The sequence below is a fragment of the Hemicordylus capensis genome, chromosome 4, assembly GCF_027244095.1.
Source record: "Hemicordylus capensis ecotype Gifberg chromosome 4, rHemCap1.1.pri, whole genome shotgun sequence".
Lineage (NCBI taxonomy): Eukaryota > Metazoa > Chordata > Lepidosauria > Squamata > Cordylidae > Hemicordylus > Hemicordylus capensis.
The window spans coordinates 87,834,595-87,853,116 of NC_069660.1; the positions used below are offsets into that span (position 1 = coordinate 87,834,595).

At 44.1% G+C, this 18,522-nt stretch overlaps 1 protein-coding gene across 1 annotated transcript in view; it reads right to left on the reverse strand.

Moving 5' to 3' along the window:
• The window catches only part of DMBX1 (diencephalon/mesencephalon homeobox 1), a 52,497-nt gene extending 35,044 nt beyond the window's left edge, over positions 1-17,453 (reverse strand). Inside the window, exon 1 of the mRNA XM_053242455.1 lies at positions 17,302-17,453. The gene's annotated coding sequence lies outside the window, so the exon portion shown is untranslated. The remainder of the gene's footprint in view (positions 1-17,301) is intronic.
• Positions 17,454-18,522: the final 1,069 nt, after the last annotated feature.

Consider the following 18,522-nt stretch of genomic DNA (forward strand, 5'->3'; position numbering starts at 1 on the left):
AACTCTGCATCATTCTGCTTTGGCATGGAACCTGGTGACCTTTTGGTTCCTTTCTAATGTGTTAAACATAATCACTTGACAAAATAAAAATTGGATCTCTCATTCCACTCACCCATGTGTTAAAAGCACACTCTGTCCAGGGACCTGAGTTTTTAGTTTATATATGCATGTGGAGACAGTTTCACATATATCTGGGAGGGCTCTAAATAAATTATTTCTGCAAGATATTTTCTCTCATTTTCTAACAGTATTTCTTGAATCTTTCAGGTCCAAAAGGCTCCAAAATTCATATAAAATAAATGAATACTGAGCCATAAATCAATTTTGTTGTTCCTGGGAGGACACTTGATGTCTATAGAAATATTCCCTTTTTCATAATTGATGTAGACATAAATATTGCAACTTATCCCTCAGATTCATCCAAAAATCTATTGACACTATATGCACAATAAAATAAGGGTCAAAAGATTTCCTTTTTAAAAAAAATTGAATAAATGGAAACAAGGCAGTCAATCATCTAAATATAGGTTTAAATTCTAAATTTTCCTCCAGCAGAAACGAACATATTGAATTTATATTAATTTACCTTTTAAAAAAAATGATAGTGGCCAACATCCTGGACAAGTTTATTTGAGGAAGTCTCACTGAAATTAAAAAGGACAAACTAGGTATGCCTAACTTATGCTTCTAATTCCATTGGGACTTCCTTGAGTAAATTTAGTCACGGAATGCCAGCTACTGTATTGTAATCTTTGATTATCTTGTATTCTAAATGGTTTTGGAATATGGTCTTAATATTGAAATGTTGTAAGAAAAGAGTGTTTAGTATTTCATATGACTGTCATTAAAACCTACTACAAAAGTCTGCAAAAGCCCACCAGAGTTCCTATTGGCATTCTCTAGTTCCACTGGCATGTGAATTGCAAGATCTAAGACACTAGCCAGTGTGTTAATTTCTTAAATGAGAAGTGGAAGGCTCAAACCTGCTTTCTCATTATTATGTCCCCTGTCCTGGAGATTCTTCTTTCTAATTTTAGATATGTGAGGCTGCATGTGCTTTATCACCAGTGATGGAAAGATACTCTGAACATGGTCAAAGACATCCCACTGTTTGTCATTACTTTACCTGTTCTTGGACTAAACTTCAGCATTCAAACAGGCTGTTATCTAAAGCCTGACTCAAAATAGCTCCTGGGACTTACACTTTCTGCATCAAAAGACAATGTGTGCCAAGCAATTGCATTTAGCATCCTAGTCCTGCAGCTCCAGTGCCAGCAGCATAATACTCCATCTACACATAATGGAGGAGAATGTATCTGTGCAGTGAGGGTTCATATAACCTTCTTATTTATTTTATTTCTCTAAACTGGGCTGGATGAACACTTCCAGACTGTCTTTGAACAGCAGAAAAGTGCATTGCCCAAGAAGATTTCTAGAAAAGGAGAAAAATATTTCTGAAATGATGGTTAATAGTAGGCAGAAAGCATGTTGCTTTTGGAACTTTTAGTGCTGCATCATTTTTCAAGCACTGAGAAATCCTTCCAGAAGGATTGCACATGCATGTGTGTGCGCCTGCATATGTGTGTGCATGCACACACAGATAAAATATACATACATTCACAAAAAGGCACAGACATGGAGAGAAGTTATCACAGTTGCTGTACAATAGTGGAAAAGTGCCTGTTGCCACACAACGAAGCTCTTCTCACGACTGGTGAGAAGAGCTTCTTCTGGGTCTGCTTGGAGAACGCTCTCCCTGCAAACAATCAAAAGGCAGCCCTGGGCGGCTGGATCAGCCGTCCACATGACTGCTGGCTCTGTCATGGAACTAGTGGGGCAGTGTGGGCCCTGGAAGTTCCAGGGATGCCCCGTGAGAGTGTGCTGGGCATCCTGGAGAGACCCCTGAGCTTGGGAGGCTGCTTCCAGCCTCCCAGTTGGAGGTCCACTCATGTGTCGCCACTCGCTGCAGTAACACACGAGCAAAAAAATAAGGTTAACAGAGCGCTCGCTCCACTAACCTCATTTAAGGGGAGGGGGAATTAGGTGGGCTAGCTGCCTTGGGAGCACCGGGCTTGCCTGAGAGCTGGTTGTTCCCACCTTCCCTGGAAAGTGGGCTAAGCTCACTTAGCCCGCTTTCCAGGGATCGTAGGAATAGCCTCAACAGTTACAGAATATGCACTATGTGGGTTGCACTTTCCCAAGTACAAACTATAGCACCTTAAGTTCTGGGGAAATATGATATCCCTACATAGCCTTAGCGTGACATCAAAGAAAGCTCGAGCTAAGGTTAGTTATCTCATTTAAATCAATGCAACCAATTAGTCATGATCAACCACCCACGGTTTTCAAAGGGATTTATTAATAACTTGTTTTAGTTGGATTAGGACCATAGACAGCATACAAAACAAATGCACATTGGGTAACAATTGTACATTGTTACCCATGGAGAACAGCTCCTGTGGAAAGGTCCACAGCAAAAATTATTTTTAGCTAGAAATGATGTGAGAATCAATTAGCAGTTCTCACTTCACTCCAACATAAATGTAATACTGAAGCACTGTGTAGCCAAATCAGTGTGAATACATGTACAAGTTGAGTCTAGCCATTTATTTAGAGCATTTTTTAGAGTGGGGGACTGATCAGCTGTTCCATTTTTTAATACCAGGAGATCAACATGCTTGTACATGCTTTGGCTTAGTTCCTAGTTGTAGAAAGTGCCGTGTGATTTTCTAAAGAAGTACACAGCATCACCACAATGGAGTGATGGCAGGGCTCCAATCTGTGCTTGTTATCTGATTAGCTTTTCCATACTGCCCTCAGACAGAGAGGCAAAGAGAGGTGGCGGGCGGGGCGGGGGGAGAATGCTGAAGTCTTTTTGTGTTAAGCATATCTTTATTGTGGGAATTTGCTACTCCATGCTTAAGGCTGTCCAAGGTTAATTGTAGATGGGACTTTTTTCTGTATCAGGTCTCATGAATACTGTTGCATCAAGAAAACAAGCAAAGGAGGAGGGGCATTAGTCCAACTGGAAAAAAATGGGAATAAAATGATATAAATCTGAAGAGCCAAGATTAGGTTGTTTGTGGATCATGGCAAACTACTGTCATGTCAGTGCATTAGTTGGGACATAGGCCATCTAGCTGCTTCTGTATGGCTTCCACAAGGTCACAATATTGCCTATTAATTTTGCCCCGTAATTACTTATTTAGCTTCACTCTACTCCATCACTGTAGACCATGTCAACAAGGTGGATTAGGACCCATATCCAAAAATCTAGAACAGGGTCTGCCTCTATGACATTCTTGTACATTTGGCAAGACAAGCGAATCTGAAAATGTGATGCCACTGATCTCATTGCAGCATTAGAAAATAATCTGAGGTAGATAACACACATGTGTACCTGAATCAAGACATACAGGTCCAGCTCTCACCCAACATCTTTCACATGGTGCATAGTGTGCATGTGGCCCAGTCCTGGTTCCTATCACATGAAGGATGTGCCTTAAAGCCAAGGTCTGAATCAGGCCATAGACAGTCTGGAGAACATACTGCCTATCCACCTGAAATATTTCTGCATGTACATCACCTTAAGCAATTTAAAGCAGGCCTACAAATCTGCTCTGGTGACCCCGTATGATTCCTTGGTTCCCCATAAGCAATAGGATTCCATGTGGAAGTCTATGCTGTGAAGAGCAGAACAATGGACCTGCTCTTTGGGGGGGGGGGGGGGGCAATGGCGATTGCATGAGTTTTCTTTCCCAGGAATTTTGTTCCAGAAACCCTGAGGGTTCCATAGACGCCCATCAGGATTCCACAATGGCAGGCAACTTGCTGCCAGTTTGTCTGGTACTCTCAATTTTTGCTGCAATGTATAGTCACAGGTTAGTACAGTGCTGTGCCTGTTTTCTGGCACAACATCAGTCCACATAAAGCAATAGTGAGTGCCCAACAAGCCTTCTCAATGCCCTGTTACTCAGGAAATGATATTGATCTGCCTGTTCTAGATGGGGTCACACTTCCTCAGAAGGAACAGGTACGCAGTCTGGGAGTGCTTCTGGATTCACACCTCTCCTTGGTTTCTCAGGTCGAGGCAGTGGCCAGAAGCACTTTTTATCAGCTTCGGTTGATACGCCAGATGCGTCCATTTCTTGAGATTCATTGAGATTCTTGAGATGTACTCTTACATCTGCTGGTAACCTCCAGACTTGATTACTGCAATGCGTTCTATGTGGCGCTGCCTTTGTATGTAGTCTGGAAACTACAATTAGTACAGAACGCGGCAGCCAGGTTGGTCTCCAGGTCATCTCAAAGAGACCATATTATTCCTATATTACAGGAGTTACACTGGCTGCCGATATGTTTCCAGGCAAAATACAAAGTGCTGGTTATAACCTATATAGCCCTAAACAGCTTAGGCCCACAGTATTTAAGAAAGCGTCTTCTTCTGCACGATCCCCATTGTCCACTGAATTCATCAGGGGAGGCCCATCTGTGGCTACCCTCAAGTCATTTGGTGGCCACTCAGGGATGGGCCTTCTCAGTTGTCGCTCTGAGACTTTGGAATGCCCTTCCCATTGACATAAGACTCTCCCCATCTCTAGCGGTTTTTAAAAGATCTTTGAAGACTCATCTTTCTAATCAGGCCATTTAACTTCTGTAATTTTAAATATTGTGAATTGATATTGTTTTAATCAGCTTTTGGAATTTTAATTGATTTTAATGTTTTATTTATTTGTATTGTTTTATAGTTGTGAACCACCCCGAGACTTGGGGTGGTATATAAATGTATTAAATAAAATCAATCAATCAATCAATCAATCAATCAAATAAATAAATAAATAGATGAGAGTGTCCCAAGAATGTGCCCTAGAATTATTTGCCATGTGCTCGAATTTCAGAGCAGGTAGATCAATGGGGAAAGGACTCTGAGGTAGGAAATCTGAACTCTACTTCTATAAGGAGTCAGGGTAGATCAGCTGTTCCACATGTACATCTCAAGTGCAAAGTGAAAGGGGCTACTGGACTAGGAAGTATGCTTATTGGCACTGACCCCCCCCCCCCCCAATAACCCCAGCATGTAATTTCTTCATGTAAGCTGTTAATTAATTGTGGCCCTAAATATGCAAGCTCAGACTTGGCTTTCTTGAAAGAAAAATAGAAAGGGATTTTTTAAAATGTAAGAAAACTAAGATATGCAGGATATGCAAGCTACTCTTGCTCTTTTTATTCTTCTGTCAATTTCTCTTCAAGGTGTGTCAATTAAATGACAATATATTTGTTAAGCATTTGAGTTCAGTGTGGACAGTAAGGGCAGAGAGAGATTCTGGACATGTTAATGGATCAGAGAGAAGAACCTTCTTTGTTCTGAATGTTTGAACCTTTTCCTATTCTTTAATTAATATTAGGTTCTTCCTTTTTATGAGACAGTTTTTAAGCATTAACAAGTATGGTGAACATACAAATGAATGAGATGTGTGCTGGTGCTTTCATCTTTATTTTCTTGCCCCTGTTAACATGCAATGCAGTAACACAGATGCTAAAATTTAACAAATATACTAGGACACTTTACTTGAAAGTAAGTCCCACTGATATAAAGCATTTAGGATCAGGGTGTAGGTTTGCCCAGAGAGTATTTTCTCCAGTAAAAAAATAGCCTAGGTAGAAAAGTAGTATCTAACAGCAGACAACTAAAAACTTTAGAAGAGGCTGGCTGTCCTGGGGTGAAACTATTATATGGTTCTTATATGACACAGAAACAGTATAACAGTGCTTATATTCGTATGATATATCCATCAGCACTACAGGAACTGAGATGAAGATGATAATACACACTGCCAGAATAGGCTTGTTTGCTACATCGTAAGGCCATTCTCATGACCATTACTGGGGCAGTGAGGGTGGTGGAGAGGGGAAGGCAGGGTTGAACCTACCTCCCCACTAGATTATTGGTTGTCCTCTGTGTGGTGAATGGCTCATGCACCAACACTATCAGCACTGCTCAGAGCAGAGTGGATCTTTGGAGGCTGGGAAAATGAAGCCCGGCCTCCAGGTATCCCTACATGCACTGTGTGAGGAGTGCAATGCATTGAGGGATTTCCCCTCAAGCTGGGTGCTCTAGGCGCCTAGCTCTGTGTATGCTCAGACTGTGTGCAGCCAGAGCATACACACGACTCAGTGCCTGGGCAAAAGGGTGGGTAAAAATCCCAGGAAGGCAGCTTGGGATAGGCCTCGATCTTGGTGCTTCACACATGCAGCCCTACCTAGGACTGTTCAAGCCTGGAAAGGGGTGCTCATGTGAACAGCCTCCTTATCTTAGAGTAATTTTACACAGCTCAATTTTAGAGGGACTGCTTCCTTGTGGTGATAAAACGATATTTTGCATCCATACACTGCATTTTATTGTTGTGATTGATGGTGGGACACACACACACAAACACACCCACATCTCTATGTGCTTCTAGAGGTATTATGCTATAATAAGGACATCCTGTTAGGGAGATGGTTTGGACAGACCCAGTGCTACTTCTTTTCATAGGCTTTGGGTTTCGGCCTGTTAGAGAGATGAGATCTGTTTTCTGTAACCTGATACACAGCAATAAATTCACTTTGGTTTGAAATGATTTATAAAACAATCTTTAGCACACTTACTTGGAAGTAAACTCCATTAATACCAGCAGGACTGAGGCTGCACATAACTTAGACATTATTTTTCTCTTTGCATAGTAGTTACCACTGAGGAAAAACACATACAATGTATGCAATCCCAGAAACATGCTTCCACCATTATTTTAAGACTATTGTACACGTGGCATGCAGAAATGTGTTAGTGTAATAATAATGAAACTTGTGGATCATGGTTATAAAGACGACAATATGAAGTGATTGATTTAAAAATTCGTAAGTAATCAAAACAAACCTGTATCGTGTTAAACGCCTGGTACAATTCCATGTTCACAGCAACAGTAATTCATACGTTGATTAAATATTTTACACATTATTTACAATTTTTGTTGACATTAGGAACTAGAAGCTTAATTTAAAATGACAGAATTGTGTCAAAAACCTTTGAAGAATACACAGGAATTTGCAGTTTGCCATCAGCTGCAGTTCAGCAGACTCCTTTGAAAAGTAGGCCCATTACAAAAGAGTCATTATCTTTTATAGTATCATTCATAATATTTTGGCTTCTTGCACATTTTTATATACGTACTCCATGCAGTAAAATAAATAAATAAATAATCACTTGCTTCAAATCCTAATGTAAGCAACACCAAGAGCAGCTAAATAAATGAGAAATAGCAAAAGCTTTATCACTTGTGTTTAGGTATCTTAACAAGCTTTGGAAAGCTAACTTCAGGCAACTGATCTTGAAGTTTGTTCCAGCAGTCTTGTTAATGCAGATGTGTTTGCCTGTTTGGCTTTGATCAATTTGATCTTGACCCTCATACAACATGTCTAGCTACTATAGCCAGAAGTCTTCATTTTGGTTTGGACACTGCTGAATTTGTTTCTCTGGCTTTTGTTATGATGTGTTTGGTGTTTAGGAGAGATTGATGACTCTGGGGACAAAACCCATTACAGTTATCCACAGGCTACAGAGACCAATGCTATGGCAGGGGGGCGGGGATGTTCCTGGCTTCTCCTGCCAATGTCCACTTCCCCTGACTTGGAAGGAGCTTTTTCCAGGATTGTCCCTTGAGGGCTCAGCTAATAGGCCTTATGTTGTGACAGGTACCATAGACTCAGCAAAGTGGACATTGCTCTATCCTCTCTTCATTGGCACATGCTCTCTAGACAGCAGCCTCACACTAATGGTAATTGCTGTTAGCATGGACTGTGGTGTGTGTTTATTTTTCAAATTTGTAATCCACCCCAAACTTCCGACTCTGGGCAGTTTACAACATAAAAGAGATTAAAAATGAAAACCTTAGAACTAGTTAGTGTTTAAATTTTATAACAAAACCTTAAAACAATTTAGAACTGCAGTCCAGCTAAAAAGCTGGGGTGAAAAAATAAACCTTTAGAGATGTTTAAAAACTTGTCAGAAATGGGAAGGCTCTTATTTCAGCAGGGAGCACATTCCAGAGTTTAGGGGCAGCAACAGAGAAGGCCCTTCCTTGAGTAACCACCAGATGAGCCAGTGGGAACTGCAGACGGACCTCTCCAGATTATCTTAACAGGCGGTGGGGCTCATGGCAAAGAAGATGTTCTCTTAAATACCCACTGCCTAAGCTGTTTAGGGCTTTATAGGTTATAACCAGCACTTTGTATTTTGCCCAGAAACTTATTGGTAGCCAGTATAGCTCTTTTAGTATAGGTGTAATATGTTCTCTCCAAGATGACCCAGAGACCAACCTGGCTGCCACATTCAATACCAATTGCAGTTTCTGGACTACGTACAAAGGCAGCTCCACATAGAGCTCATTGCAGTAGTCAAGTCTGGAGGTTACCATCACATGTACCACTGTTCTGAGGTCATTTATCTCAAGAAACAGATTGCAGCTAGCATATCAGCCAAAGCTGATAGAAAGCACCTCTGGCCACCATCTCAATCTCAAGAGGTTTGGATACAGAAGCACCCCCAGATTATACATATGTTCCTTCTGGGGAAGTGTGACCCCATCCAGAACCAGCAGATCAAAACTATCTCTCGAGTTCCAACCCTGCACAATAAGTACCTCCGTCTTATCTGGATTCATTCTCAGTTTGTTATCCCTCATCCAGCCCATCACTGCCTCCAGGCAGGCATTTAGGGAGGTTATGCCTTCTCCTGATGATGTTGACATGGAGAAATAGATCTGGGTTTCATTAGCATACTGATAACAAAAAACTTGACAATCACCAAATCTCTTGATGATTTGATCCCAGCAGTTTCATGTAGATGTTAAAAAGACAATATGGAGCCCTGGGAGACACCATGGAGACAATATGGAGCTCCGGAGGACAACATATAAGCGTTCAGATTTTGAAGAGCAACAAGGGACACCATCTGGAATCTGATCAAGAGGCAGGAGCGAAACCACCACAAAGCAGTGCCTCCTACCTAACCCATTCAGACACTCTAGAAAGATACTATGGTTGATAGCATCGAAATCTGTCAAGAGATCCAAAAGGACCAGAGTCACACTCCCCCTGTCATTTCCTAATTGGAGATCATCCATTAGGATGACTAAGGCAGTCTCTACCCCATAGCCCACCCCAAAGCCAGTTTGAAATGGGTCTAGACAATCCATTTCCTCCAAGACTGCCGGGAGCTGGGAGGCCATCACCCTCATGTCTCTGAGCACATTCCCAAATAATACCACCAGTATCAGGACTGTTTTGAAAGTGCTCATGCAGATGAGGTATGAAATCAGATCTGGACATTTGACCGATGGCAACATGGAGATCAGATTTTTCAGGAGAATATTAGGCTATTTTAGTGGTGAATAGCTTTGTCATTCTGGAGTATTCAGTAGTTAATCAGGGTTCACACTAGTTTAAGAACAATTCCCATGATACATCTTTCTACATGCAGGTCCACACTTGTGCATGCAACAGGAAAGTGGCCAACTGAACATATCCAGAAGCTAATTATCACATCTGCAACTGCTACTCAAGGTATGTATTAAATGCTGTAATAAAATACATTGACGTATTTTACTGTCCTCACAGTACACAATACCCATATTTTTTTACACAAATGTGTATCTCTCTGAACAAAATGTAATGTGAAAATCTATCTTTAATCAAGTCCTGGTATTCTATATCAAGACAGCACTTCTGCCACTCAAGGATGTTTGATGAAGTACATGAGGCATGTGATGTTAATGGTGATTATTATAATCCACATTTTAAGAGTACACATGTCAGATTTAAATAAGTCATTAACGAAAAGAGAGAGAGGGACTACTCATTTTTCAGTCTACCCTCAGTTGTTTTCATGCTTCTGGCTCTTTGTGTGTGGCACACCCTGACAGGCAGGCATGTTCCAACACAGGGAAAACTATTTTAATGTAGGGAGTTAACCTACTCTCCAACATGTGGCAAAGTTAACCTACTCTCCAACATGCTGGTTTGTGTGTAGGAGGTGGGGTGGGGGGTGGGTTACATGGAGATGATGACCACAGTAGGATAGGGAACAAACCAAAAGAGCAAGCCACTTCCACAAGGGTATGGCCCACCAAAGAAGTTTTGAAATATTCATGTCATTTCCAAACATGACAGTGCTGGGATGGTTGTTTATCACATGATGATGCCCATTGTTATTTCTCACAGCCCACCTTACTCTCCCAAATATTAAAATATTTCAAACTTCTTGTACACACTAACAAAGTTGTGAGATCAATTCCCATGCAGGTCAGCCAATACTGTGCTTGTGAGAAGTGGTATGATGGACAAAAGCAGAAGTTAGGTACAACTTAGCAACCTATGCAGATAATGAAAGACAGTTGGATGGTATATTAGGTAAGATATATTCTAGTATTTTCCTAGGATTTTGTACATAATTACAATAATTCATTCTCCTTATTATACTTCCAGCTGACCAAGACTGCCATCCTTTCTAGCCTTTGCAATTCTCACTTGTCTCCACAGATTCAACTAAAAGTAAATTTTATTTTTTCATTTGCTTGGAGCAGAACAGAAGAGAAAGGCAAGGAAAGGCGAAGTTGCCTTTGGGGAAGCTAGAGGCTACTTCCAGACAAAACTGTTATCCATTAACATCCAATTATCACTTGGTCCAAGCCATTAATTATAAATCAGCCTCCTAATTGGGATAATTAGCTCTCTGCTGCTTAATGTAGTGTGACTGATGCGTTTGGAGAGAATGTAATCACTCCATTTGTTTAGCGTTAGGAGAACAATCTCAACTCTGATGCTTTAATTTCAGACTTATCCCCCACTCCACACACCCCCCCCCCACTCGGTTGGCATTAAGAGCGCTTTATGAGCCCAATTAATGGTTTGAGAGTCGAGCCACTGATGGACATGTGTCAGTTTTCCCTCGAAGGAATAAACAATCCGCTCCAGGGAGACAGTATCATTCCCCATCAGGAGCTTAAAAAGCAGGACCGTTTCATTTCAAATAAGTGTTCAGTTTTCTGTGTTTCTGCATGGCAAGTGAAGAGCTATATATATATATTTATATTTATATTTTTAAAATTCTAGATTGGATTGGTTTTGAAACAGGAGTTAGTTTCCTTTTCGATGGTTACCTAGTGTGGTCTCTCTCTCTCTCTCTCTCTCTCTCTCTCTCTCCTCCCGTCTTGTTTTGTTTTGTCTATTTCTCGTTTCAGTTCTTGCTTTTGTCTTTCGATCTACGGAGCTTTCCCTACCTACTTCAGACCTGGTATTTTCTCCTGTGGGTAGCTCCGCTCAATAGATGCAGTGTTGGGCCATTCTGCGGGTGAAAGATCAGGCAAGTCTGATGAAGAAGACACAACGCTGCTCAAATCCAAAACTTACATTGCCCTACCCCCCACCCCATCGGGTTACCCCGAGCGTTCTACCAGTTATATATATCCCTAATGGCTCCAGTGGGGAAGTAACCTGACTAGAAAGCAGGAGGCTGTTTGTTCGAATCCCCGCTGGTGTGTTTCCCAGGATATGGGAAACTCTTCTATCGGGCAGCAGCGATATAGAAAGGTGCTGAAAGGCATCCTGCGTGGGAAATGGCAATGGTAAATCCCTCCTGTATTCGACCAAAGACAGCTACCTGGCTCTGTGGTCACCAGGAGTCGGCACCGAATCGGCACAACTTTATACTTCCCTCCCTCGCAGCTCCCCAACCAACAGCACCTAAACTGGGGCACTTTAAGAAATCTAATCTGCCTAGAAACTTCTCTGTGTTGACACCCTATCTCGGAAGCTCTCGCTGAATGCCACAAAAGTGACAGGTCTGAAACCATTTACCGAAGATTCTCAATAACGGCTTTGCAAAACAGACGTGGCAGGATCGATCAGGAAGTTCTCCGGCACAAGGGCCATTGGTTGACATCCTGACTAAATCACGGGGCGGAAGTCCCATTGAAATTAAGTAGCCCATTGGAGTAACTCCTGTAATACTCTTGGATAACTTAATCTGGACGTCAGCCACAGAAATGAACGGGAGGTGCACAAGCCACTCTGGTAGATCCAGTGAGGGTTACGCAGGAGAACCTCCCGGTGGATTGTGCGACTATAGTGCTTTCCGGCCCTCCTCCCGGAAGTCTGCTCAAATGCCGGTTTCTTTTAGCTGAGAGTTATTTCCTTCCATGTACGCAATCATGGCTATAGACTATAACTAGGCATGAAACAGTGTCCGAAATATATTATTGTTGTTGGAAGACGAACTGGGCACTGCCTTCTGAGACTTTTCCACGATCTCTAGTGAATTGGGGTACTCGGAAACGGTTTCTCTACAACGCCTGGAAAAACTTTCTCCCCCCACGGCTTGATGTTTCATTAATGAGGGCTGCTCAGAAAGCTGAATGTAGCTGCGGGACATGATTAGATATTTATTACTGTCATTTACATGGAAAATTTGAGGAGTCAACCAAGTGGAACAGAAAGGGAGGGAGCGAGCGGAGGACTGGATGGGAAATGGATGTACAATAGGAACACGTCCGTCCTGGTGGTGTTATCCTAACAGCTGGGGTGAGGTGACAGGACTAGCTAGAGATTTAAATAGGAACAAAACTGTGCGAGAGAAGCTACTGGTGAGCTTGATGCATTTCATGGATCAATGTGTTACAAAGTTTCTAATCCCATTCAAAGGTGTGTGAGTGTGTGTGTGCGCGCGCGCGCACGGTCTTTTCTGCCACTGCACACACTTCTCACATTTAAAACCTTGCTCAAAAGGAGAACTCTTTTTGAGTTTCCGAAACTTGCCATCCCAAGTCACTTTGTGGAAACAGAAAGTCTACTGAAAAGAAAGCGATGACTTAAAAAAAAAAGTCCCTGCGCCAAAAGTCGCTGCGTCTTCCAAAGATCCTCAGTGGCAGAAGGTACTAACTAATACTTTGTATATGCCTCTTTCAAAACACGGCTTTCCCCAAAAAGTTATACCAGCGAGACACACACACACCCCTCCCTGCCATGCTACGCAATTCCCTTGAAGATGCTGAAAAGGCTAGCAACGGAACTTCAGGGCTAATGGCCAAGATCAGCCACAGATCTGTAGAGAAGAGTTTCTGGATCTGTTAAGTTGGCGAACGAGGGGGCATAATGGGGATCTATTTTACCATCCAGCTCCAAACAGACAGACGGAAAGAGCAGAGGGTTGCACTAAGATTTGCGGCGAAGACCAAAGCAAGAAGTTAAATGGAGACACACTAGATATTCACGACCGTACATGCTTTTGTTTAACCCGTGCATTTCTATAAACAGATCTATTGATTCCTATTGTTTTGTCAACAAACGAATATCATCATCTCTGTAGTTTCATCTAGGAATCCCCATATCACGCAGGGTTTTTGTTGTTGTTGTTGTTGTTGTTTGGAATATGTAACATAATATGTAACATAACTATCACAACCAACTTTACCTCCTCAATTTAGTATATTATTGCACAAGACTAACCTCGTTTATTGAGCCCAGTCCACAATTCCATAAAACCAAATCCTGGGATTTGAGTCTTTTGTTTTTTTGTCGCCAGAGTAGGACCAACCCAAATTACATTCAAGTAGTTAGGCTTAATAGGGTTGCGGACTGTGTTTAACTTTCTTTTGGATCCAGGTACGATATAGTACCATGAGATAGATATATTAATGGTGCTGAATTTCCACTGTTCTTCCACGCCTAGGAATGTAAACTAACTAAATCAGTTTAAGAGTCACATATCTCCAGTTCAGCTTTTGCTTCACTTTTTAAAAAGGAGGGATCCTTGGAAATCAAACACCTACACTTCTTTTGTAAATCTGTTGTTCCAAGGAGGTTTTTCTTCAATCCTCAGTTAAAACAGGAAACAGTGGGTTTCAATCCAGGTAGAAATACTAAGCATATTTATTTGGGAGTAATTCTGTTGAAATCCATAGGGAACTTTTTTCCCAGTTTAGGATTCCTTGGTATGCGAATACAGCCTGATACTTTTGTGACAATTTAGTGCGAGTTAGGAGCGTCCCATTGGCACCAAAGTGTTGGCCAGTGGGCCTGAATCTAAATTATTCGAGAGCGACACTTGGCAGTCTATGCCGGGACGGTGGATTTCTCTTTAAGGGGCCTTCGACAAACACATTCCACCAGCCCGATCCTAGTTAGGTTTATTCGGAAATAAGTCCCATTGGTTTCAGTAGAACTTATAACTTAAAAGACATCAGTTACAGCCTTACACCCGCATCCATCCGTAGAAAAAATAATTCCACTGAAATAAGTTATACCAAGTAAATGTATTTCTCCCCTTCCAGTCTCCGGTCTACATACATGACTGAAAACTTTTCCTCCTTTCGTCCTAACCTCCCACATCCCTCCTCCTTCCATTCATCGCCCCTCCCCAGAGTATTGCTTAATTCAACTGCTCAGGAACAGATTGTCTTGGACCAGCGGGGCAGGGGATGGGAAGGAACGATTTACTTTTTGTGCCATTAGCGTTGATCAGAAAATAGCCAGATGGTCTATTTTTAAACCATTTCCTTTTCCGTTTTAAAAATATCACAGTTAACTTAGTATACAGTTGCACGATTTCTATTCACCCTACACTAATTTCGAAAATAAAAGTGGCCCCTTAGAAATCCACGTGCCGTCGTATCTTAAGACTCAGAAGTAACCACAGCCGAGTTCAATAGCGCCTGCTTACTCCGTAGTAAGTTGGTGGAGGATTGTTTACCCGGAAGAAAAGCCCGTGCTTATCAAGAGGACCGAGATCGACTTCAAAAGAAAATATTTAATCAACATTTTAAATAGGGGTGCGGTTGCAAAGGTGCAGACAGAGGGAAAGCTTGCGGAGAAACTTCCCACTTAATTTTTTTCGGGGAAAAGAAAGTTTTTGGGGGGTATGTTTTGGGGATTGAAGATATGGGTTATAAGTTTGGGGGTTCAGTGAAATGAGGGAGAAAGTCCTCAGATGTTCAGGGGCGGGAACGGGACTCCACCTCTCAGTAGCCGGATCCAATGGATGTCTCTGAGACTGTTCACCACAGGACCTGCATCTAGGTTACCGCGATGAAGAAAGACTGTTTCTGGAACTCTTCCTCTGCCTGGATCCAAACAGACCCATCGATTTCCTACAAGGAAGACTCCGCGCACTTTTGGTCTGCGGCAAGTGGAAGTTGATTGCGGGGCTGCTTCTTTGAGTGGCCTAATTACCAAGGGGGGAAATCGTCCTCGGTCAAACATTCGCTTTCCTTGGTAACAGGGACGTAGCTAATGAAGAGGGGCCGTGCTCACTCCTCTCTCTGACGGCCCCTTAGAGCTGGGGGTCCGGCTTCTTTGAACCCCTTTGCTCAATTATAGCTACACGAGACCAGTGCTTGGTGGCGGTGGCCTGAGCTGGGCGGCCCCTCGCGGCCATCCTTCTCCCAGCCTCGCCTCTCCGCTATCCCCTGGCCCGAAGGGGGACTCTGGCCGAGTTGCATGACGTCTCTGGCGGTTAAATATGCGCGCGGATCTCCACACGGGTTCGCAGCATAAATAATAAGAGGGCGCAAATGGATTTCGAGGGCGGCACAGCCGCCGCCCTTTTAGCAGAGATCTCGTGGCCCGTTTCACTATGAATCTGGACAGACCTTTCACAGGAGACTGGCGAGTATCGGGGCAGACGAGGGGAGAGAAAGCCCCCCCCCCCGCAAGTGAGGCGGGACTGGCTGGCCTCATAAGGGATTCAAGTTAGCAACTGCAACAGTGAGAAAGTGACAGCAGGAGAGTGAGTGACGGCGAAGTTTCGGGGTTTCTTTCTGCCCATGTAGCCCCTTCGAAATCAGCTCGCATGGTTCTGCACAGAGACTGCAACCTTCCCTTAGAAGGAAGCCCCACTGAGCTCCGCGGCACTTGCTTCAGATGCAGTCGGTTTGGGCTTCCCCGTCGTCATAACTGGGTGACTCATCAATCCGAACTGGCTTGAACCCCCATGTGGCTTGGGTTGAGCGTCAGCTGCATCAGGAGTCCCTTTCATGTTAGGACCGTGTCCTAGCAAACAGTAAGATCGAGGGATCTCAAGGCCACCTAGTCCAGCCTCCTGCGCTGAGGCAGCGTTTTCCACGCCCGCTTTAGTTACTTACTTGCCTTTTCATGCTATCCAAACTTCTACGCGCGCCACCTCCTCCTCGCCTTCTCCTACTATCAGCATCTTCTTCTTCCACCAGCCCCTGCTCCTCCGTCCTCTGCTGTCTGGAATTGCTCCAACTTCCCCTCGCCCTCTCCCCCCACGTCCCTCTCTCCCTTGGCTTCACCAGGCTGTTCGCTTATTAAAACATCATTATGTAAATAGGGGTGAAATTTACAATCTACCACTTTGATGCCTATAAATGAAGAGATGCCTTGTTAATGGCGTATGCCCTTTGGCAACCCAACGGGATGCAGGGAAAGGAAAGGAGAGAGACAGAGGAGAAAGTTGTAAAAGGGAAATAATGTAAAGGGGGGGGCATCTTGACCTCCACTTTCCCCTAAAGTGTGAATCGGAGAGTGTTCAAAGGGGAGCGCAAGAGACTTGACAAGTTTGAAGGTTGGAAGCGGAGTATTAAAACCATTTGTGGAGCACTACCGCCTTCTTGTCAGTAAAAGCCTTTAACCAAACGAATCTGTGCGCCTGAAGTTTATTCCCGTAACATCTGCTAAAAATTACATTTGGAAAGCCAGGCAATAGATTTGTCTCTATTTAGTAAAGGAAAGGGGAAGCAAAAGAGAGAGAGAGACACATTTATAAGACTAACTAATAATATATTCCAAATGAAGCCAAGTCAGAGCAAACAAGAGAAGCAGCTCACTCCAAAGAAAGGGAAGAGAGTTGGCGGAGTGGAGCGGTCCGGCCATCTGGCAAGTGGTCCTGGATGGGGCCGTGGGAGATCGGAAGCCTTGGCTAGTCTCTGCCATGCGGGGTTGCTCGCTGGCTGCCATGCAAGAGATGAAAGGGCCACCCGAAGTTCACCGCTTCCTTGGGAACTTTGTTGCGAGAGGCCAAGAACTAAACTCCCAGTCCAGAGCTCGCAGCCCCGGAGACAAGCACTGCAGCCCCGGAGACATCCCCCTGCCCAAGACCCGGTCCCCTGGATCTCCCCCTCGCCCCTTGCTTACCTGTCGCTCGCCAGGCTCCGACATCCGCGCGCCGGCTGCTCAAGGAAAGAAACCGATGGCCAAAGTTTTGAGCGTCGCCGGGTGGGGGTTACAGAGAGGGAGGGGCAAGAGACATACCTCTCGAGCGGGGGCTTGCCTCTCTTGGGTTGGCTGCAGCCGGCCTGGGGGGATTCGAAGTCTCACTCTGGAGCAGGGAGCGTCCAGAGAGGGACTTGAGATTGAGAGCGGAAGGGGAGCGCTCGCTTTACTCCAGTCTCCTCCTGCCTGGGCTCCCAATTGTCTCTGGGTCCCGCAAAGCTGCCATCTACTGGGGGAGGAGGATTCAGGAAGGATTTTTAAAAGGAGCTTCACACAGACCTGGGAGCTCCCCTGCACGATTTTCAATGGTCCTTCATCCTGTCAATCAAAGGAGAGGCTTGCTGATCTCCCCCCACCCGGCGCGCCACTTTTACCACCACCACCACCGTCTTCCCCCACCCCACCCCACCCGCCTTTCTACCCTGCTAATAACAACTTAACAGGGCTTCCCTCCCCCCCCCCCAAGTCATTTACTCCAAGCCTAGTCAGGTGTAAAAGTCTAATTGAATCCCTGGCAGAATTAATAGCAAGCCAGGCTGGAGGCGGGGGAGGGAGAGCGCTGGATTCGTGGCTGGAGGGAGGGAGTGAGTGAGTGAGTGCGTGATGATGATGATAAAGCCAAGCCTGAGACAGGAAGCCAAAGGTGCCCATAGACTTCCAAACGGGGCTCCAAGGAGGAGGCGCCTCTTCAGGGATGATCTTTAGAAGAAGAAGAATCGGGCCTACCTTCTTCTCAGTCTTGCCATTGCCGGATCAGTGCCAGCCAGCGCTGTTCTGCCCATTCATGCGAAAGCGGGGCTCTGGCCGCCGTGCTTTGAACAGACGCACGTCTATGATACGCTTCCCTTTGGATGAGGTCAAAGCCCAGGTCAGGGTGTCGCCGGAAGTTTCCAAGTGGCCTGCCTGCCGCGGCTTCGCCCTGCCGCTCTGGACAGATTTCCAGGCCACAATCAGGAAATCCGGGCCTCCCCGCTTTCCAGCTTCTCACTTTTGGCCCAAAGGCGGGTGCATTTTCTTCATGAACCCTAAACCTCTTTCTCTTACTTCCACGGAGAAACTCGACTCTTGTCTATGGGCACAACTAGTACTACAAGTAGTATAAAGAGCAGTAGTGGAAGTATACTCGGTGAAAGGGAGTTAGAAGAATAAGGGTACTCCAGATACAAACACCCAAGTTCGGAAAACATTACCTGCTATTTCAACTTCTAATTGCCCTGAACAGAAACGAAGGGGCGCCTGTCATTTAGCCAAGCAAGAGGG